This window comes from Ranitomeya imitator, chromosome 9 (genome assembly GCF_032444005.1).
Source record: "Ranitomeya imitator isolate aRanImi1 chromosome 9, aRanImi1.pri, whole genome shotgun sequence".
NCBI lineage: Eukaryota > Metazoa > Chordata > Amphibia > Anura > Dendrobatidae > Ranitomeya > Ranitomeya imitator.
Genome location: NC_091290.1, coordinates 120,668,554 through 120,692,949, shown reverse-complemented (window position 1 = coordinate 120,692,949; position 24,396 = coordinate 120,668,554). Strand labels below are relative to the sequence as shown.

The following is a 24,396-nucleotide window of genomic DNA, read 5'->3' as shown; positions in this document are numbered from 1 at the left end:
TCAGACAGCCCTGTTAACTGTGCTCTGGATTGAGGATCCTGAAGTCACCAGTAAAGAGGTAAAGAGACTGCAACCCCGTGTCCTCTTTATTGACTGCACCTCACACCATCGTCATCCACCTTACTGGAAAGCCCTGGGAACTCACCTCACCTGTGGGAAGGTATACCATCTAGCTGCCATCACATCACCCCAGTGGACCCCAAGCAGCGTCTGTCACCCTGACCGAATACCACAGGTGGCATCACAAAACCTTCACAGACTCGTATCACCTTTCATCGGACACCCCTTAGCAGGGTCACGGACCGGGTCCAGCCACCGTGACAACCCCAGAACTGAGCCAGAGAGGACCGGTAACGCCAAAACCGCGGCCCTGCGTCAGGGGGCGCTCCACACAGTTAATTTACTCACAGTACATTCCCCTACACACAGTATGATGTCCCCCATAGTGCATTCTCCCACACACAGTATGATGTCCCCACAGTACCTTACCCCCCACACAGTATGATGTCCCCAGAATACATTCCCCACACAGTATAATGTCCCCATAGTACATTTTCCCCCACACACAGTATGATTTCCCCACAGTACATCCCCCCACACAGTATGATGTCACCACAGTACATTCCCCCCCCCCACACAGTATATTCTCCCTACACAGTATGATGTCCCCACAGTATGTTCCCCCTACACAGTATGACGTCCCCACAGTACATTCCCCCACACACAGTACGATGCCTACACAGTACATTCTCTGACACACAATTAATTTACTCACAGTACATTCCCCTACACACAGAATGATGTCCCCCATAGTACATTCCCCACACACTGTATGATGCACACAGTACATTACCCCCACACAGTATGATGCCCCCACAGTACATTACCCCCCACACAGTATGATGTCCCCACAGTACATTACCCCCACACAGTATGATGTCCCCACACAGTATGACGTCCCCACAGTACATTCCCCCACACACACAGTATGATGTCACCACAGTATATACCCCCACACAGTATGATGTCTCCACAGTACATTCCCCCCCACACAGTATGATGTCCCCACAGTACAGTATGATGTCCCCACAGTACATTCCCCCCACACAGTGTATGATGCCAACACAGTACATTCCTATTCCTCCACACAGTATGATGCCTACACAGTACATTCCCCCCACACAGTGTATGATGCCCACACAGTACATTCCCCCCACACACAGTATGATGCCCCCACAGTACATTCCCCCCACACACAGTATGATGCCTACACAGTACAAACCCCCCCACACACAGTATGATTCCTACACAGTACATTCCCCCCACACACACCGTATGATTCTTACACAGTACATTCCCCCCACACACAGTATGATGCCTACACAGTACATTCCCCCCCACACAGTATGTTGCCCCCACAGTACATTACCCCCACACACACAGTATGATGTCCCCAGAATACATTCCCTCCCACACAGTATGATGTTCCCACAGTACATTCCCCCCGCACAGTATGATGTCCCCCACAGTAAATTCCCCCACACACAGTATGATGCCTACACAGTACATTACCCCCCACACAGTATGACGTCCCCACAGTACATTCCCCCACACACACAGTATGATGTCACCACAGTATATCCCCCCACACAGTATGATGTCTCCACAGTACATTCCCCCCACACAGTATGATGTCCCCACAGTACATTTTCCCCCCACACAGCATGATGTCCCCCACAGTAAATTCCCCCACACGCAGTATGATGACTCCACAGCACATTCTCCCATACACAGCTAGATGCCCCCGCACACACAGTATATTCCCACATACACACATGCTGTTTTCCGGAGAGAAATAAAGCCTATTATTTTTAATGCAATGCAATTTCTAAGGAATATCCAACTATGGAAAAACTGAGACCATTTGGCCTAATTTTGCTTTATTGTTTTCTTCTACCAAGATCCTTCTACTAATGAGGCAGGTCTGTGCCCTACTCCAAAAATTACCGGAATAAGAAATGTGGCAGATGCAAAGGATAAAGCGCAGGTAACAACCTTTGGCCAATGCAAATAGTTTATATTTAGATGTGACTTGTCACAGCTCCTCTCCTAGACAAGCGCAGGTTGTAGTATGGCAGACGCTGGAGGACAGGTCATATTTCAGGAGTAGCTCTGCAATTTATACTGAACTACTTGACATGGCAGAAGTGTAAGCTATAAAGTGCCAATATTCATCCCCACATATGTACTGTAGGTTTTGCTATTAAACGATCGCTACATGCAAGCCGATCGGTGGTTGCTAAATTCAGATTCTGTAATTACAGAACAATTGTTGATATGATCGTTCTGTGATCAGAGAATATAGTTATTTTCTGATATACATTTCCTGTTTACACAGGATGACGTGCTGCAGGGAATGACAAACAATTTTTTTTTCTCTTTCGTCAGGCGATATTCTTTTAGCACATAACTATCATATTAACGATTGCTCGGATGTCCACCGAATTGTGTCTGGCCTCTCGACGGTCCTTTTAACCTCCCAGCATTCCAGATCCTGTGCAGCAGCAAAGTGATAGAATCTTTTTAATGACTATTTAGAAAGTTTGCATTTGCATCTGGGAAGTAAATGAACAATTAGGCTGGGGCTCCAATGGGACTTTGGTCACGACACTTGCCACGTGACCAAAGTTTGCTTGATGTTGCTGCTACATCGCAAAGCAACACAAGTGAATGGGGCCGCATTGGACTGTTGGATTTCTTGCAACTTGCTTGTTGAGGTCGCAGTGCCTTTGGGGTTGCAATTTGACCTCATTCACTTGTATTGCGCTGCACAGTTTTGGGTCTGTGCTTATTTCCCTTCTTCTCCTACTTTGGTTTTACCCCACCTTCCACTCCCCGGTGTTTACCTCTGTTTGTTTATCTTTGTATGATTGGTATTTTCCATTATCTTGTTATTCTGGTTGATGTATTACGGTACACTACTACACCCCTGTTCCCTGGGTGGGAGAAGGGATCAGACTGAGGGTGGATTAAGGAGCTAAGGCAAGGTACGTGGCCCCGGCATCTTCACCATCATTAGTAATCCGGGGAACAGGGTAAGCTAGGGCGTGCCCTAGCATTAGGGATAGGGAATGAGCCCCTGGTCCCGGGATACCCGACAACAAAGTCGAGAGAAATGGCCTATCATAGCTTCAGCAATGTAAACACAGACCATATATTGGCAACATCGGAACGACGGGGGATTTAAAATTACAGTATGGGCTAAGGCAAGGTACGTGGCCCTGGCATCTTCACCAGAAGTAATCCAGGGAATAGGGAGAGCTAGGGCGCCCCCTAGCGTTAGGGACAGAGAATGAGCCCCTGGTCCCGGGATACCCGACAAGAGTTATGACAAATGGCCTATAATAGCTTCAGCAATGTAAACATATACTGGTGCCAACGGAGCAACAGGGGATTTAAAAGGACAGTATCGGCTTTGTATTCTTATGTTATCTCATATGTATCTGAAAGTTTATTATTTTACAGCAAGGATTGCTTCTTTAATGAGCAGCTGAACTGGGAAGCAAATAACAGGCAAATGCTGGAGGAAAATGTGAGAGCATATTCAGTATGTTAAGACCTTTAAAAATAGATTTCCTTCTTCTAGGTGCTAAAGAATAAATAACTTGCCCTCAAATGGCCATAATGAGGTATAATCAACAGTGGTTTCTGACTTTTGCACTGTAGCGGAGCCCCACCAGAAATAACAGGGCCGCTTGCCAATACAAATAATTACGAGGACATAAACCAAACAAACTCGCAGCTGGATCTCAATATAGCTGTGTGCAGCCGCTCATGGTACACAGCAGTAATCTGCAACCTGTGACCCACAGCTGCTGTCAAACTACGATTCTCATCATGCCCAATGCATGAGAACTACAAATGCATGCCATGTTATTGGGAACCGCAATGGGTGCCGCATTAACCCAAGCATGCATCAGCTCCAGTTCCACCATGGGCCACGAGTGATCTTATATTTCTGCAGGCATTGTAACAAGGAAGGAGAAAAAAACATGTATTGTTAGTGGCAGAAATAAATACTGTGGAATGCGTTGCACTTCGATCATACGACATGAGTGGACAGGGCTGGGATGAATCAGAGCACCATCGAAAAGTTTCTTTATTTACCAAACATTCTGAGAACGCTGCAACGTATGATGTTGGTGAGACATCCACTGTGTACAGTCACAGGAGGTAATGCCAGGTCATACGCAGCAGCGAGCACAGAAATGAAGATCTGGATATGGCTGCGATATCCAATGTAAAAATAACACTTAGGACTGGGCTTTGCTGCAATGACGCATGATATCTGAGGCCCTGAAAACGGAAATAAATATGAGCTACTCAATCAGGAAGTGACAAATATTGCGTTTACATGCCAACTATGAGATCAGTCTAAAGCTATGTTCACACATAGCTTTTATTTTTTTCTGAAGCCAAAACCTTAACTCTTGGCAGTAAAAATGCTGCATATAAAATGCAACTATTTGCTGCAGATTACATGTGGGATTTGACAATAGTACATGTCAAACTTCGTTTTATTCGTCAAGAACGGTGTAAGAACGCTGGAGGAATTAATGTGCTGCAGATTTAAAAAAAAAACAAAACAAAAACACTGCAGTGCTCAAATTCGGTCGGAAAAGAAACGTCACATTCACATGTGTACATAGCCTTAGGTCGTCAGCCAAACTATGGTTCGGCCGATCAGTTGGCTGGCGGATGTCTCGCCCGACTATTACCTACACAGGAGCGCTCACTAAGCCAAGCATACGCATTCTCTAGGAGAGATACAGTCCATTATCTCAGGGAGAACAAAAGGATCCGCTGTCCAAAATCCGATATGCCGGAATCTTAAATACCCCGACGTCATCTGTTTGGGGCCCAAGGCATGAGAACTACAAATGCATGGCATGAATGTTATTGGGAACCGTAATGGGTGCCGCGTTAACCCAAACATGCATCAGCTCCAGTTCCACCATGGCCCAGAAGTGATACATATAAGGTTGTCAGTTGAAACAGTCAATATCTTTGGAGTTCAGCCGATGTTAGTGTGTATGGTGGGCTTTCAGCCAAGTGTTCATGTGTCTTCATGGGGAGAGAGCAGAAAGCCGCTGCCAAATACCTCTTGCAGTGACTTACCGTATTCTCCCTTGAAAACAAAAGGATGGGACTCTGAAATTCCAACTTCCCATCCTTCTCTCCTCTGACAGCCAGGAGACGACCAGACAAATGAAATGGTCAGCTGGTCCTACAGAAATCAATGAGTTTGAAGGTCCAGAAGTTTTCGAGAAAAAGAGGTGAACTTTAAAAGTTGGCAAATCTCCTATACCCCACCAAAACCTATGGGAAATCAGTGATCCTGTAGGTTTCTTGTTCCCTGGGATCTTCAGAGGATGGGGACAGAGTCATGGAGGGTGCAGGTAAAATGACAAGGAGGTGGAACAAAGGCTCTGAGGGACATGGCCCCTGAAAAGGTGTGGTCACTACCTAAACTTTCCAAAATGTTTGGTGCACTGGCCAAGTCCCAGGAGCCAACACCCAAAACTTGGCAAGTTTGGTCTAACAAGATATCTTTCTGGGTCACGGCTTTCTTTCTTTTCAACCAGAAGCCAAAAACCATCCCTGACCTCACCTGCTCACAGCTACAAAGTATATAAATGTTTCAGTCTATGTAAATCTTCAGTGAGCGGAACAACCAGATACATTTTTTCTAATGCTGGAGCAAACAATGAAGACAAAGGAGATATTTGCGCCGCTGGCGTATTTAGCTTAAGCTCTATTCACATTAGAAAAGTCTGGTCTGTAATACTTATCTGTCTTATCCTAAATTATCTTCTAAACAAATTTATAACCAGTTGATAACTGAACTTTTCATGGGTCACAACTCAGCTTGGAAGATGGTTCAGGAGAAGAGAAAGCAACTACAGATCAGACTGCTACCACATGAGCTCACTGACAGATTTACTGTTGACTCATTCGGCCATCTCCTGTTTACTGCAATACATAGAAGATTAAAAGGTTTATTTAAAAAAAAAAAAAAATGTCTTTACTCACCCTCCCCGGGTCCAGGTCAGATTCACTGTCGCTGCACCTGGTATACAATAACAGACACCAAGAGAACGGCAGAGACTAAGCGATGGACCTGGGGATGCTGAGTGATGTACTTTTTTTCTTTTTTCTTTTTTTTTTACAAACTACAAGTGAAGGGAAAAGGGTTTTCCGAAGTCAAAAAACCCCTTTAAGACGACAAGTAAACACATTTTGAAAGGTCGGTTACTGATATGTATTACTTTTTTAATGGATAGGCCGTTTATGAAAAAAAAAGTCTGACGTGCTCACCCGCTGCTGCTCCAGCGTCAGCTTTACGCTGCTGTCCATGGTCTTTGCCAATAAGGCTGGAGCTGTGATGTCACGTTAACAACACAAGACCTCTACAGCCATGCAAACACCGGGAATACGCATAAAAGTACATTAAAAAAAAAAATCCCCTAACAATGACAGTCAAGGATAATCACAGAAAGCACAGGACACCCACTGGACAACCCATCCCACAAACCAACTAGTGACGTGCGACCACAAAGGGGTATTTTCTCATTATGAAGTACTTTAGATAGTTAGACGTCATGGACATAGGGAAGACTGCAATTGAGTTGCTTTTTCTATCTGCTTTCCTCCTGATGTGAATACTTTCATCTTACATAACGTACGGCTTGCTTCCTTCTCCTGCTGTGAGTACTTTCATCTTACATAGTGTACAGCTTATTTCCTTCTACTGTGAGTACTTTCATCTTACATAGTGTACAGCTTATTTCCTTCTACTGTGAGTACTTTCATCTTACATAGTGTACAGGTTATTTCCTTCTACTGTGAGTACTTTCATCTTACATAGTGTACAGCTTATTTTCATGCAGCTTTACCACCAGAACCTGGCTGACCATGCTCAGTAGCTACATTCCAGAAGTGGCGATAATTCCCAATATCCCAGCCACCATTCTGAATCCCATTGATTTTCATATAGCAGTTAGCACCTGACAAGCTGCTGTTAAAAACTGCAAAAAAAAAAAAAAATTCCCACGATGAGCTGCAACAAGAACCTTTCTAGCAATCATGGCTCTCACTTTTACTAGTCATTGAAATGTTTGGTTATCTCTATGTAAATCCAGTGATAACAGTATAGACTCAGAACAAAACACTGACAGCTGAATGTGTTACAGCAGAACTTGTGCTGAGCTTTACTAGTTCTACTAACTCGACAGCTCTGTTTCTCACCAGAACTGTTACTCAATGAGAACCTGCCCCACCAAGACGTAAGGAGACTGCTCAAGAGAATTTGAGAATAACCATTTAAAAGGCAGAGAAGGAATATATAATAGATCAGTGACTGCCCACCTGTGTATTTTTAGCTGTTGCAAAGTTATAACTCTCAGGGTGATCTGAAAGCCACATTCTAACATGCCCCCATCAGGAACTTAATTGGCCAGATGTTCCTAGAAAGTTGGCAATTATTTTAATAGGACATCAGGATCACTGGGGAAAACTGACAGTGAAAGCTCTCTGATAACACCAACATGGATTAACAAAAGTTAACTCATTTGGTCCCAAATACTTTTTGATTGTCAATTTCACCACAACAAAGAGGCAAAATTGTGGGAAAAAAAGAAGAGGATTGATTCCGCTCCGCAGCCAAAATTACATTGCATGTCCAGTTCCACATGAAAAATTGGGTAAAAGGTCCTCTTTAAAGTGACTCCAAAATTTGGGCATAACTTCATAGACACATTCCTTTAGAAGTAACGTTGCATCTTCCATAACTCCCATAGAAGTGGATGTAAAGTCAATATAAGGGGACCATAGTTTAGACCACATTGCCGTTTCCAGATTCCTACCCTGTTGTGGCTCTAGCGCAGCTTAGATGGCGGTTAGCCGAAAGATGGTTTGGCTGGCAGCTGTTTAGCCATCTCTCGTATATAGAGGCCCCCTCAGTCAGGCAAGTGCCCCTATGCTTTCTCAGAGACAGCCGCTGCCAGACATCTCGGGCAGCAGCTTATGTCCAGTAGAACAAAAGGATCGGCAGTCCGAAATTGGACACGCTGGATCCTTATCTCCTCCGACAATCATCTGTTCTGAATCCCTATACATAACAGACTCAGTATCAGCCGGTTCTGCAGGCAGGAGCCCAAAGTGCATAGACGGCCCCTTTTATACATATACTGTATATATTTTCTAGACCTGCATCATAGAACTGCCCCAGAGTGTTTGGTAAAGCGTCGGCTTCACGGTATGCGGCTCTGTACTGGTCAGCACGAATGGGGGCATCTCTGGCCCTGATGCCCTGGGAAACCAGACCACGTACCGCAATCCTACATTTGATGATGACATTTTTTTGGAAATGCAATTGCACTCCCTAGTTTATTGAGCTAGCAGACAGTGTGCTTTATGCAACGATCTGGGGGCTGCATTTAGGCAATTACGTGGTAGTTTTATGCAACCCTCAGGCGGTGCTATGGATGCAACCCTCTGGGAGTGCTATTTATGCAACCCTCTGGCAGTGCTATTTATGCAACGATCTTGCAGCTTTTTTTAATGCAACCTTTTGGCGACTTTTTATGCAACGAACTTGCGGCGTTTTTTATACATCCCTCTGGTGGCGTTTTTTATGCAACCCTCTGGTGGCACGATATTTATGCAACGATCTTGCTGCTTTTTTTATACAACATTTCAGCTGCATTTTTTTTAGGCAATCCTCTGGTGGCGTTTCTTAATGCAACGATCTTGCGTCGCTATTTATGCAACGATCTTGCAGCTTTTTTATGCAACCTTTTGGCAGCTTTTTTTATGCAACGATCTTGTGGCTATTTTTTTTATACAACCCTCTGGTGCCGTTTTTTTATGCAACGCTCTAGCGGCGCTATTTATGCAACGATCTTGCGGCGCTTTTTTATACATCCCTCTGGCAGCTTTTTTTATGCAATCCTTTGGCTGTGTTTTTTCATGCAACCTCCTGGCGACGCCATTTATGCAACGATCTTGCAGTGTTATTGTAATATCTGAGCCTGATATGGTACACCATAAAGAAAGGGCTAAACTAGAAGTTCTTACAAAGGGCAGAATCCATCAAACGCCAACCTGGTTCTGTATAAAGAATTTTAAGAAAAATCAAGACATGGCACCTCAACTTCGCAGAATTGCTGAAGTAAATCAGGCTGACACGACACCATGATAGTAATATGATATGTTTTGATTTTCCTCCCTCTAAAATGTATACGGGTCCACCTGCAGCGAGCGTCGTGGTAACCTGATACTACGACATTACAAGCATATATGTGGACCCGATTCAGTTGCATGGAAATCTTCACTCAGATTTGGACGCTGGGACTGATTCTTCGCTGCAGTCGCACGCACCGGTGTAAATGTATAAGAACAAGATGTCCATACAATACGAGCCAGGGTTTCTAAGCAACTGTAGTGTACGCCGCCGCCAGATCTGGGGATGGTGACGTCACAGCAATTATGAAGTCATTGTCGGCAAGCCTGTCACTCACTGCACACGCAGGGATGGGGGGGGGGGGGATTTATTTCTTCTGCTAAGTGAGACATCAATTTAGATTCCTTTTATGTTTTTGAGAACACGAATAAAATTAATACATGTGACTATCTTTTATTCCTCTTTTTATTTGTCGTTACATGGTAACCTAGCCACTCAATGTAAAAAATTTAAAGGGGGCTTCCATTTTCCTTTAAAAAAAGAAAGGGGCTTTTCTGAAACTGGAAAATGGAAGCAGTCAGGTTGAAAACGCTGTTGAATCTTCAATCGGCAGAACGAGTCGTTAAATATTTTTTAACTTTATTATTTGATTTTTTTTGTAAGCAAAATAGTAATTAAAAAAAATATTTTTATTGGATTCTATTAAATGGAATTAGAATTAGGAGTCCAGTGGGCGGTCCTACTAGTGATTGCTTTTTCTGGATGCAAACTGACACAGGTAAGGCTGTCAATCACCGAGGACCGCCCACTGGACTCCTTACTATAGAACGGGATTACAATGAATAGAATCCCATAAAAATATTTAATTCACATGTTGCGTACAAAAAATAAAATAATAAAATTAAAAGGGATTATTGAAAAGGCTCGCTAATATGGAGCATTTTCAATGAGGATCCTTTTCATTTAATTTTTTTTTTATAAGCAATTTCAACATGCCCGACCCTTTTGTTCTGACAAATGTCAAGCAGCGCTGTATTCTCTATTTAAAACACATTCATCAAAAGAAGCAACAATGGGCGCACCGAGCTGCTCGGCCACAACAATGGGTGCACCGAGCTGCTCGGCCGCAACAATGGGCGCACCGAGCTGCTCGGCCGCAACAATGGGAGCACCGAGCTGCTCGGCCACACCAAGCTCAGGTTGCATAAATCTGGATTATTTGTCTTCTGTATTCTCTCCAGTTTATACATTGTAATTCTTACAGCAGTTATCTCGCGGATTCGTACACGGCCCTACACCTGCTATACAGGAAAACACAAGAATGAACCGACCACAAGGGTCAGCATGGAGGGGTGCTGACATTTCCGGTCATACAAGAATGGCCGCTGTTATTTTCATTTTATCTCCAGTCATCTGGGCTTCATGTCAAACTCCACTTTTCATAAACTTTGGCTACATGACTTTTTTTCTTTGTGCTTTTCACTTCCTATTTCCCTTTTTGATTTGGTGCATTTTTTACAGCTGTGTAAAGATCCTCCACTTAGCATTTTTAAGGTGCATTTTTGGGCAAGAAGGAGTAGTGCGAGGGTTTGGATTTGGGTGATTGCATGTGTTTTTCTTTAAGCTGTTAAACTTTGAATCTGTTTTTTTTTTCAGCTATGGAAGCCACTTTATTTTTCTGTATGGGTAGGCGTCTGGGACACCACAAGTCAGTCAATACACCCCCCACAAAAAAACAAAGAGAGCAGCTCAGCAGACGGGAGCGCAAGAGAGCAGCTCAGCAGACGGGAGCGCAAGAGAGCAGCTCAGCAGACGGGAGCGCAAGAGAGCAGCTCAGCAGACGGGAGCGCAAGAGAGCAGCTCAGCAGACGGGAGCGCAAGAGAGCAGCTCAGCAGACGGGAGCGCAAGAGAGCAGCTCAGCAGACGGGAGCGCAAGAGAGCAGCTCAGCAGACGGGAGCGCAAGAGAGCAGCTCAGCAGACGGGAGCGCAAGAGAGCAGCTCAGCAGACGGGAGCGCAAGAGAGCAGCTCAGCAGACGGGAGCGCAAGAGAGCAGCTCAGCAGACGGGAGCGCAAGAGAGCAGCTCAGCAGACGGGAGCGCAAGAGAGCAGCTCAGCAGACGGGAGCGCAAGAGAGCAGCTCAGCAGACGGGAGCGCAAGAGAGCAGCTCAGCAGACGGGAGCGCAAGAGAGCAGCTCAGCAGACGGGAGCGCAAGAGAGCAGCTCAGCAGACGGGAGCGCAAGAGAGCAGCTCAGCAGACGGGAGCGCAAGAGAGCAGCTCAGCAGACGGGAGCGCAAGAGAGCAGCTCAGCAGACGGGAGCGCAAGAGAGCAGCTCAGCAGACGGGAGCGCAAGAGAGCAGCTCAGCAGACGGGAGCGCAAGAGAGCAGCTCAGCAGACGGGAGCGCAAGAGAGCAGCTCAGCAGACGGGAGCGCAAGAGAGCAGCTCAGCAGACGGGAGCGCAAGAGAGCAGCTCAGCAGACGGGAGCGCAAGAGAGCAGCTCAGCAGACGGGAGCGCAAGAGAGCAGCTCAGCAGACGGGAGCGCAAGAGAGCAGCTCAGCAGACGGGAGCGCAAGAGAGCAGCTCAGCAGACGGGAGCGCAAGAGAGCAGCTCAGCAGACGGGAGCGCAAGAGAGCAGCTCAGCAGACGGGAGCGCAAGAGAGCAGCTCAGCAGACGGGAGCGCAAGAGAGCAGCTCAGCAGACGGGAGCGCAAGAGAGCAGCTCAGCAGACGGGAGCGCAAGAGAGCAGCTCAGCAGACGGGAGCGCAAGAGAGCAGCTCAGCAGACGGGAGCGCAAGAGAGCAGCTCAGCAGACGGGAGCGCAAGAGAGCAGCTCAGCAGACGGGAGCGCAAGAGAGCAGCTCAGCAGACGGGAGCGCAAGAGAGCAGCTCAGCAGACGGGAGCGCAAGAGAGCAGCTCAGCAGACGGGAGCGCAAGAGAGCAGCTCAGCAGACGGGAGCGCAAGAGAGCAGCTCAGCAGACGGGAGCGCAAGAGAGCAGCTCAGCAGACGGGAGCGCAAGAGAGCAGCTCAGCAGACGGGAGCGCAAGAGAGCAGCTCAGCAGACGGGAGCGCAAGAGAGCAGCTCAGCAGACGGGAGCGCAAGAGAGCAGCTCAGCAGACGGGAGCGCAAGAGAGCAGCTCAGCAGACGGGAGCGCAAGAGAGCAGCTCAGCAGACGGGAGCGCAAGAGAGCAGCTCAGCAGACGGGAGCGCAAGAGAGCAGCTCAGCAGACGGGAGCGCAAGAGAGCAGCTCAGCAGACGGGAGCGCAAGAGAGCAGCTCAGCAGACGGGAGCGCAAGAGAGCAGCTCAGCAGACGGGAGCGCAAGAGAGCAGCTCAGCAGACGGGAGCGCAAGAGAGCAGCTCAGCAGACGGGAGCGCAAGAGAGCAGCTCAGCAGACGGGAGCGCAAGAGAGCAGCTCAGCAGACGGGAGCGCAAGAGAGCAGCTCAGCAGACGGGAGCGCAAGAGAGCAGCTCAGCAGACGGGAGCGCAAGAGAGCAGCTCAGCAGACGGGAGCGCAAGAGAGCAGCTCAGCAGACGGGAGCGCAAGAGAGCAGCTCAGCAGACGGGAGCGCAAGAGAGCAGCTCAGCAGACAGGAGCGCGCACATAGTAGGCACGGATTCAATAGAAGGCACAGACTACACTTTCTAGGCCTGCAGAGAATCCCCACTACTGAACTATTGATAAACCCGACTCTCCTACATCTGAGCACACTTTTATTTTACATTATCACCAGCGGCCTTACGTGGTCAATTTTTTGCTTCAGTCCTATGTAAAAGCTCAGTTGAGATTTATAAAATCAGTGCGCCCAGATGTAGCAGATTTGAGTTCATATGAGGCCATAGTGCCACATAGCATAAAAAAGCAGCGGATTTTGTGCATTTATTTCCCATAGTTGACTAGGCTGAAAAAAAAAGCGTGAAAATGAAAAATGCAATTGATTTTTATAGTGCTGAATCCAGGCATTTCTGCAGAAAAATGCTGCTTCAAAGCTGCACCAAAAACGCATGAAAAAGGGGGAAAATGCATAAGAAAAGCAATAATAAAAGCTATTACTTATTTTGATACAGACAAAACAGAGGCCAGAGGTAACATGTCCTCTGGCCGTGTTCACACGATGCAATCCCAAAAATAGCAGTAATATCGATGAGTTTTTAACCGAAAACAGGCTGTGAACGCATCATGTAAACGCGATGCACTTATGTAGTTGGACAGCAGCACAAACTCAGCTCTGCTACATCTGTGTGCGCCACTACATCACAATATTATCTGCGGTTATCTGAGGAGGGGTTGGGCACATATAATGCACTGTGTGGTTCCTTTTCTTTTGTCTTGTTGCCTAGGAGACCGACCACCACTGCTATCTTGCACTTAAGCACCGCACTGATACTGGCCCGGATTAGGAGGCAACAGTGCGCTCCAGCGATCTTGGCCAGCTTCAAAACAGCGCTTACAAGCTCAATAGAAAAGCGCTTGTAAGCACTGCGCATGTTCCGCTGTCTATCAGCGGTGGTCGGTATCCTAGACAATGAACTGTAAATAATGAAAAGTGCTAATATCTCAAGAACAGATGAAAATTTTAACAACCAGTAAATTGCAAAATTGATTGCATTCACAAGCAGTTTCCGAAAATGTGAAATTCCACGGGGAATTTTACTGCTGCGTTCTCACTTCCACTGCAACATCTGCGTTACAAAACGGACAGATTTCTGGCACCAGACGTTTCCACAAAATGGGCGAAATCCAAAATAACACATGGAGTGTGCTTGTCAAAAAAAGCCTCCGGCAACTTCACGCTGGGTCGGCCATACCCCATTGACCCCAAGGAACTGAAAAAAAAAAAAAGAATCCAAGGGCATGGTTAATAAATGGTGAGTCTGGGGTCCACAATTACTGGAGTAAGTGGGCAAAAATTGGGGCAAAATAGTCGATTTTGATCACTTCTGCTGCACTGAGCCCACCAGACGGGGACTCGGCTATTTTTGGTGGTCTTATTGGCACAGGCGATCTATTCCAGAAGGGGCTTGGTGAAATAATGCTCTTAGGAATCCACAGCTGGGGTCCCATGGGGACGGATACCTTAGTGATCAGCAAGTGATCCCGTATATTGTGAGTAGGGGGTAACGTGATATTTTGGGAATAACCCTTTATGTCGCTTGCTGCACTGCAACCGCACAATTAGATACCTATGTCACAATGTTAAAGTAGCTGCATCCTAGCGGCACACTGAGCTCTGCTCCATCTGCTATTCCACTACCCTCCATTCCCCCCTGCGGCTCTGCACTTCTGATCATTTATGTAACACCGATTCCCTTTTGTTTTTTGCAGATCATCAGTCTGTTTTGGGTCCGGCTGTGTAATGACAAAGCTGCAGGCATCACATCGCAGCCACCCCCGTGCGTCATCAGATGCCAGTCACACGGAGGGGCCTCCAGGGCTGTCGCTCTGCACATTATTTCCTGCGCTCACGTTCCTGTTTGAGGTGTGAAGTTCAAGTTGAAGAGCATAAAGCTGCGGGCACCAGAAATGCACAGCGTGATGGCATGTGCCCTATATCTCTACCCGCACGGCTGTAGAAGGGAAGAGATGCAATACCAGACGTGACCTATGGACTGGGGTGGCGCTCTTCTTGGAAGAAGAGGAGAATTTTCCCCTGGATTTTCACTTCTGACAAATTCAAGTTGCTAAAATCCGACCAAGTTGCTAAAATCCGACCAAGTTGCTAAAATCAATACGGCCGCTACTACAACTCATCACTTAAGTAGTTCTGAATGATAAAACTTCAGTCCATGTTCACACACGTATTTTCCCGCTTTTATACAGACAATCTGTTTTATTTACCAGTTCAAGAAAAGTAGACGGAATTTCTAAGAGTTCATACCCACTGTGTTTATTCCACAGAAATGATCATTATTTGCGGAGTTCTCCCCCCTTTAGGTTTTTATGGGGAATGTCAAAAAATGAAACTGTGGAGCGCGGCAGATAGAGAACACAGCGAAGGGGCCGCACAGGAAACCACACGGCCACCAGGCAACAAACACAAGGGAACTACAACAATGTGCTCACCGCACAGAAGTGTCAGGGGGATGTGGGGTGGTACATTACAGGTATATAACTGGGGTAGCGGTACATTACAGGTATATAACTGGGGTAGCGGTACATTACAGGTATATAACTGGGGTAGCGGCACATTACAGGTATATAACGGGGGTAGCGGCACATTACAGGTATATAACGGGGGTAGCGGCACATTACAGGTATATAACGGGGGTAGCGGCACATTACAGGTATATAACGGGGGTAGCGGTACATTACAGGTATATAACGGGGGTAGCGGTACCTTACAGGTATATAACGGGGGTAGCGGTACATTACAGGTATATAACGGGGGTAGCGGTACATTACAGGTATATAACGGGGGTAGCGGTACATTACAGGTATATAACGGGGGTAGCGGTACATTACAGGTATATAACGGGGGTAGCGGTACATTACAGGTATATAACGGGGGTAGCGGTACATTACAGGTATATAACGGGGGTAGCGGTACATTACAGGTATATAACGGGGGTAGCGGTACATTACAGGTATATAACGGGGGTAGCGGTACATTACAGGTATATAACGGGGGTAGCGGTACATTACAGGTATATAACTGGGGTAGCGGTACATTACAGGTATATAACTGGGGTAGCGGCACATTACAGGTATATAACGGGGGTAGCGGCACATTACAGGTATATAACGGGGGTAGCGGCACATTACAGGTATATAACGGGGGTAGCGGCACATTACAGGTATATAACGGGGGTAGCGGTACATTACAGGTATATAACGGGGGTAGCGGTACCTTACAGGTATATAACGGGGGTAGCGGTACATTACAGGTATATAACGGGGGTAGCGGTACATTACAGGTATATAACGGGGGTAGCGGTACATTACAGGTATATAACGGGGGTAGCGGTACATTACAGGTATATAACGGGGGTAGCGGCACATTACAGGTATATAACGGGGGTAGCGGCACATTACAGGTATATAACGGGGGTAGCGGCACATTACAGGTATATAACGGGGGTAGCGGCACATTACAGGTATATAACGGGGGTAGCGGCACATTACAGGTATATAACGGGGGGTAGCGGTACATTACAGGTATATAACGGGGGTAGCGGTACTTTACAGGTATATAACGGGGGTAGCGGTACATTACAGGTATATAACGGGGGTAGCGGTACATTACAGGTATATAACGGGGGTAGCGGTACATTACAGGTATATAACGGGGGTAGCGGTACATTACAGGTATATAACGGGGGTAGCGGTACATTACAGGTATATAACGGGGGTAGCGGTACATTACAGGTATATAACGGGGGTAGCGGTACATTACAGGTATATAACGGGAGTAGCGGTACATTACAGGTTTATAACGGGGGTAGTGGTATATTACAGGTATATAATGGGAGTAGCGGTGCATTACAGGTATATAACGGGGGTGGTGGTATATTACAGGTATATAATGGGGGTACAGCATATTACAGGTATATAACGGGGGTAGTGGTACATTACAGGTATATAACGGGGGTAGCGGTACATTACAGGTATATAACGGGGGGTAGCGGCACATTACAGGTATATAACGGGGGTAGTGGTATATTACAGGTATATAATGGGGGTACAGCATATTACAGGTATATAACGGGGGTAGCGGTACATTACAGGTATATAACGGGGGTAGCGGTACATTACAGGTATATAACGGGGGTAGTGGTATATTACAGGTATATAATGGGGGTACAGCATATTACAGGTATATAACGGGGGTAGCGGTACATTACAGGTATATAACGGGGGTAGCGGCACATTACAGGTATATAACGGGGGTAGTGGTATATTACAGGTATATAATGGGGGTACAGCATATTACAGGTATATAACGGGGGTAGTGGTACATTACAGGTATATAACGGGGGTAGCGGTACATTACAGGTATATAACGGGGGTAGCGGTACATTACAGGTATATAACGGGGGTAGCGGCACATTACAGGTATATAACGGGGGTAGTGGTACATTACAGGTATATAACGGGGGTAGCGGTACATTACAGGTATATAACGGGGGTAGCGGCACATTACAGGTATATAACGGGGGTAGTGGTATATTACAGGTATATAACGGGGGTAGCGGCACATTACAGGTATATAACGGGGGTAGTGGTATATTATAGGTATATAATGGGGGTACAGCATATTACATAGTCACAGGCTGCCATACACATCAGTACACAACATGCACGTGCAGCCATTACACCCAGTACAGCAGCCTGCAGTGTTCTGGGCTATGCTGGTATGTTCTGAGCTACACTGGGAAGTGTTGGGCTGGCAGCACGCATGGCTGGTGACTGGTGGCAGCACGCATGGCTGGGGGTGACTGGTGGCAGCACGCATGGCTGGGGGTGACTGGTGGCAGCACGCATGGCTGGGGGTGACTGGTGGCAGCACGCATGGCTGGAGGTGACTGGTGGCAGCACGCATGGCTGGGGGTGACTGGTGGCAGCACGCATGGCTGGGGGTGACTGGTGGCAGCACGCATGGCTGGGGGTGACTGGTGGCAGCACGCATGGCTGGGGGTGACTGGTGGCAGCACGCATGGCTGGGGGTGACTGGTGGCAGCACGCATGGCTGGGGGTGACTGGTGGCAGCACGCATGGCTGGGGGTGACTGGTGGCAGCACGCATGGCTGGGGGTGACTGGTGGCAGCACGCATGGCTGGGGGTGACTGGTGGCAGCACGCATGGCTGGGGGTGACTGGTGGCAGCACGCATGGCTGGGGGTGACTGGTGGCAGCACGCATGGCTGGGGGTGACTGGTGGCAGCACGCATGGCTGGGGGTGACTGGTGGCAGCACGCATGGCTGGGGGTGACTGGTGGCAGCACGCATGGCTGGGGGTGACTGGTGGCAGCACGCATGGCTGGGGGTGGCTGGTGGCAGCACGCATGGCTGGGGGTGACTGGTGGCAGCACGCATGGCTGGGGGTGACTGGTGGCAGCACGCATGGCTGGGGGTGACTGGTGGCAGCACGCATGGCTGGGGGTGGCTGGTGGCAGCACGCATGGCTGGGGGTGGCTGGTGGCAGCACGCATGGCTGGGGGTGACTGGTGGCAGCACGCATGGCTGGGGGTGGCTGGTGGCAGCACGCATGGCTGGGGGTGGCTGGTGGCAGCACGCATGGCTGGGGGTGACTGGTGGCAGCACGCATGGCTGGGGGTGGCTGGTGGCAGCACGCATGGCTGGGGGTGACTGGTGGCAGCACGCATGGCTGGGGGTGGCTGGTGGCAGCACGCATGGCTGGGGGTGGCTGGTGGCAGCACGCATGGCTGGGGGTGGCTGGTGGCAGCACGCATGGCTGGGGGTGGCTGGTGGCAGCACGCATGGCTGGGGGTGGCTGGTGGCAGCACGCATGGCTGGGGGTGGCTGGTGGCAGCACGCATGGCTGGGGGTGACTGGTGGCAGCACGCATGGCTGGGGGTGACTGGTGGCAGCACGCATGGCTGGGGGTGGCTGGTGGCAGCACGCATGGCTGGGGGTGACTGGTGGCAGCACGCATGGCTGGGGGTGACTGGTGGCAGCACGCATGGCTGGGGGTGACTGGTGGCAGCACGCATGGCTGGGGGTGGCTGGTGGCAGCACGCATGGCTGGGGGTGACTGGTGGCAGCACGCATGGCTGGGGGTGAATGGTGGCAGCACGCATGGCTGGGGGTGACTGGTGGCAGCACGCATGGCTGGGGGTGGCTGGTGGCAGCACGCATGGCTGGGGGTGGCTGGTGGCAGCACGCATGGCTGGGGGTGACTGGTGGCAGCACGCATGGCTGGGGGTGACTGGTGGCAGCACGCATGGCTGGGGGTGACTGGTGGCAGCACGCATGGCTGGGGGTGGCTGGTGGCAGCACGCATGGCTGGGGGTGACTGGTGGCAGCACGCATGGCTGGGGGTGGCTGGTGGCAGCACGCATGGCTGGGGGTGGCTGGTGGCAGCACGCATGGCTGGGGGTGGCTGGTGGCAGCACGCATGGCTGGGGGTGGCTGGTGGCAGCACGCATGGCTGGGGGTGGCTGGTGGCAGCACGCATGGCTGGGGGTGACTGGTGGCAGCACGCATGGCTGGGGGTGACTGGTGGCAGCACGCATGGCTGGGGGTGGCTGGTGGCAGCACGCATGGCTGGGGGTGACTGGTGGCAGCACGCATGGCTGGGGGTGACTGGTGGCAGCACGCATGGCTGGGGGTGACTGGTGGCAGCACGCATGGCTGGGGGTGGCTGGTGGCAGCACGCATGGCTGGGGGTGACTGGTGGCAGCACGCATGGCTGGGGGTGAATGGTGGCAGCACGCATGGCTGGGGGTGACTGGTGGCAGCACGCATGGCTGGGGGTGGCTGGTGGCAGCACGCATGGCTGGGGGTGGCTGGTGGCAGCACGCATGGCTGGGGGTGACTGGTGGCAGCACGCATGGCTGGGGGTGACTGGTGGCAGCACGCATGGCTGGGGGTGACTGGTGGGAGCACGCATGGCTGGGGGTGGCTGGTGGCAGCACGCATGGCTGGGGGTGACTGGTGGCAGCACGCATGGCTGGGGGTGACTGGTGGCAGCACGCATGGCTGGGGGTGACTGGTGGGAGCACGCATGGCTGGGGGTGGCTGGTGGCAGCACGCATGGCTGGGGGTGGCTGGTGGGAGCACGCATGGCTGGGGGTGACTGGTGGCAGCACGCATGGCTGGGGGTGGCTGGTGGCAGCACGCATGGCTGGGGGTGACTGGTGGCAGCACGCATGGCTGGGGGTGACTGGTGGCAGCACGCATGGCTGGGGGTGACTGGTGGCAGCACGCATGGCTGGGGGTGCCTGGTGGCAGCACGCATGGCTGGGGGTGACTGGTGGCAGCACGCATGGCTGGGGGTGCCTGGTGGCAGCACGCATGGCTGGGGGTGCCTGGTGGCAGCACGCATGGCTGGGGGTGACTGGTGGCAGCACGCATGGCTGGGGGTGGCTGGTGGGAGCACGCATGGCTGGGGGTGACTGGTGGCAGCACGCATGGCTGGGGGTGGCTGGTGGCAGCACGCATGGCTGGGGGTGACTGGTGGCAGCACGCATGGCTGGGGGTGACTGGTGGCAGCACGCATGGCTGGTGACTGGTGGCAGCACGCATGGCTGGGGGTGACTGGTGGCAGCACGCATGGCTGGGGGTGACTGGTGGCAGCACGCATGGCTGGGGGTGCCTGGTGGCAGCACGCATGGCTGGGGGTGACTGGTGGCAGCACGCATGGCTGGGGGTGACTGGTGGCAGCACGCATGGCTGGGGGTGACTGGTGGCAGCACGCATGGCTGGGGGTGACTGGTGGCAGCACGCATGGCTGGTGACTGGTGGCAGCACGCATGGCTGGGGGTGACTGGTGGCAGCACGCATGGCTGGGGGTGACTGGTGGCAGCACGCATGGCTGGGGGTGCCTGGTGGCAGCACTCATGGCTGGGGGTGACTGGTGGCAGCACGCATGGCTGGGGGTGACTGGTGGCAGCACGCATGGCTGGGGGTGACTGGTGGCAGCACGCATGGCTGGTGACTGGTGGCAGCACGCATGGCTGGGGGTGACTGGTGGCAGCACGCATGGCTGGGGGTGACTGGTGGCAGCACGCATGGCTGGGGGTGACTGGTGGCAGCACGCATGGCTGGGGGTGCCTGGTGGCAGCACGCATGGCTGGGGGTGCCTGGTGGCAGCACGCATGGCTGGGGGTGACTGGTGGCAGCACGCATGGCTGGGGGTGACTGGTGGCAGCACGCATGGCTGGGGGTGACTGGTGGCAGCACGCATGGCTGGTGACTGGTGGCAGCACGCATGGCTGGGGGTGACTGGTGGCAGCACGCATGGCTGGGGGTGACTGGTGGCAGCACGCATGGCTGGGGGTGCCTGGTGGCAGCACTCATGGCTGGGGGTGCCTGGTGGCAGCACGCATGGCTGGGGGTGACTGGTGGCAGCACGCATGGCTGGGGGTGACTGGTGGCAGCACGCATGGCTGGGGGTGCCTGGTGGCAGCACTCATGGCTGGGGGTGCCTGGTGGCAGCACGCATGGCTGGGGGTGACTGGTGGCAGCACGCATGGCTGGGGGTGCCTGGTGGCAGCACTCATGGCTGGGGGTGCCTGGTGGCAGCACGCATGGCTGGGGGTGCCTGGTGGCAGCACGCATGGCTGGGGGTGGCTGGTGGCAGCACGCATGGCTGGGGGTGCCTGGTGGCAGCACGCATGGCTGGGGGTGACTGGTGGCAGCACGCATGGCTGGGGGTGGCTGGTGGCAGCACTCATGGCTGGGGGTGCCTGGTGGCAGCACGCATGGCTGGGGGTGCCTGGTGGCAGCACGCATGGCTGGGGGTGACTGGTGGCAGCACGCATGGCTGGGGGTGCCTGGTGGCAGCACGCATGGCTGGGGGTGACTGGTGGCAGCACGCATGGCTGGGGGTGACTGGTGGCAGCACGCATGGCTGGGGGTGACTGGTGGCAGCACGCATGGCTGGGGGTGACTGGTGGCAGCACTTGTTACTCACAGTTCAGGCTCCACTACCCGCAGACTTCTCCCATGTGAGTGCGGTGCCGCCTCTGTCCCGGGTCCCGCCGTGTCCTCAGGTGTCGGGCAGTGCGGGGGGTCCCTGGGACATCTCCCTGACGGCTCCTAGCAGCTCCGCGGGCTCCCGGTCATGGTGCTGCCACTTTCCGCGGCTCCTTCCCTCAGCTCCGCCGGTCTCCGCTCTGTGTGTGACTCTTCTGATTCTCAGGCGTCTCCTCCCTCTGGGAGGGAATATAGTAAGAAAGCGGCGACACAGGCGGAGAGCGGGCAGGACGCGTCCACACGGCCGGGAGCCAGCGGTGCCCAGTGAGCCCCTGTGTGTGCTCCTGTCCTGAGAGAGTGTGCCGTGTGTGTATGTGCCCTCAGAGTGTGCTCCTGAGAGTATGTGCCCTGTGTGTATGTGTCCTGTGTGTGTATGTGCCCCTCTGTGTAACCCTGTGTGTGTGCGAGCTTTGAGAGTGTGCCCCTTTGTGTCTGTGTGTGCATGCCCCTATGTGTGCCCCTGTATGTGTGTACAGGGCAGGACACCGACAGAGGAGGGCCCCTGTGCATGAACACTATAGGAGCCCTCTGCAGTCCAGTAGTTCATAATGCACAATTCCACCTTCTTTGGAGATAGTAGTGGCCCCCTTAACTCTTGGGCCCCTGTGTGCAGCTGCACAAGTTGCACCAAAGTTATGCCCACCCTTGTGTGGGCTCCTAAGTAGTGCTTTCATGTGTGTGACCTTGTGCTGTGCCCTATTCGTGCGCCATTATGTGGAGTTCCAATGTTTGTGCCCTCATGTGCCCTATGCTCTGATGGTACCCCAATGTTTGTGCCCTCATGTGTGCCCCTGAGCTATAAGTGTGCCCCTATGTTTGTGCCCACATGTGTGCCCCTGAGCTATATGTGTGCCCCTATGTTTGTACCCCTGATTGCGCCCCTATGTTTGTGCCCACATGTGTGCCCCTGAGCTATATGTGTGCCCCTATGTTTGTGCCCACATGTGTGCCCCTGAGCTATAAGTGTGCCCCTATGTTTGTGCCCTCGTGCACCAGCACCCCAAGCACGACCTGATGATAGGGTGCAGAAGAGTTGTTATGGCCCCATATCCTCCCCAGTGCAATAGACCGTCTCACCAGAGGAGAATCGGGACCCTTTTTTTTCCCGTATCATCACAGGAGGAGGAGGATCTCCGTCGAGGTGCACAGGCGACCAATATACTTTGAGCAGAGATTTGTGCCATACATTAGGTATCACGAAAGAAGGATCAAGTTTCAGTCGAAAGCCTACAGGGTCAACGATATCAGTGATATTGTATGGCTCGTTACATTGTGCCCAAACTTGGCAGAAGGTGTACAGACATCTGAATGCCCGTGGTTCTCTGGGTGGTGGGCAGAATGAAAAGACAACTCTATATTAATGTTTTCTTGGAAGGGTTCAATTTATTGGAGTTGAGCACTACTGGACTGGACTAATCGGGTGGATACTCCCCTCCCATAGTGATGCTGTCCCGGCGATGTCGGTGCCGGGATTCCCGGAGAGTTGTGACTTGTTACGTGGCAATGCGTGGCCACAGTTTGGCTGTAGCTCATCATTCTTTGGGAACAGTGGTGTTGACATCGCCAGATACTGTTTTTCTTTTAAGTGGGATTGATTAAGCTGGGGTTGTTCATTAGTGGACTACCCCTTTAAGGTTTCAGTTTGATTCTGCTACTTTAAAGGGAACCTGTCACCTGAATTTGGCGGGACTGGTTTTGGGTCATATGGGCGGAGTTTTCGGGTGTTTGATTCACCCTTTCCTTACCTGCTGGCTGCATGCTGGCCCAAATATTGGATTGAAGTTCATTCTCTGTCCTCTGTAGTACATGCCTGCGCAAAGTAATCTTACCTTGCGCAGGCGTGTACTATGGAAGACAGAGAATGAACTTCAATCCAATATTTCGGCCAGCATGCAGCCAGCAGGTAAGGAAAGGGTGAATCAAACACCCGAAAACTCCGCCCATATGACCCAAAACCAGTCCCGCCAAATTCAGGTGACAGGTTCCCTTTAATACTCTTCGTTTCAGCTTTGATTTAGCTTTCGGGAAGGGACGTGCCAGGCACTGGGTCACATTACTAACCAAAATACTTTAGGAAAAGCGCACTACACAGGCACTTTGTTTCTGGACAGATCTATGCTAATCTTAGCTTTTGGCCCATATGTATCAAAGGGGGCGTAAAAGTTTGGGTTAGACAAAGAACAGTGGAGTCCAAATGAGTCTGCTGTCCTCATTGTGCCTTCATAGTAAGTGACTCCAGCAGAAAACATTAATTCTGAGTATTGTCATTGTCTTGCATGTGACATCTTTTGATATCTTGTATGTTTTCGTTTTGTCCTGTATGTATGTGTCATTATCATGTTAGTAAACCATCATTTCATTAAGTCATTGTGTGTAAATCCATTGGTTCTTGCATATTATGAATCCTATATGAAGCACCTTATTCAGAATTCCTTCCAGAATTTGGAAATAAATTGAGCACTCCAATGAGAAATAATGTTT

General features: G+C 50.9%; 1 protein-coding gene across 1 annotated transcript in view; it reads right to left on the bottom strand.

Moving 5' to 3' along the window:
* The window catches only part of CPNE2 (copine 2), a 66,396-nt gene extending 44,317 nt beyond the window's left edge, over positions 1-22,079 (bottom strand). The window contains exon 1 of the mRNA XM_069738774.1: positions 21,854-22,079. The gene's annotated coding sequence lies outside the window, so the exon portion shown is untranslated. The remainder of the gene's footprint in view (positions 1-21,853) is intronic.
* Between the last annotated feature and the right edge of the window lie 2,317 nt (positions 22,080-24,396).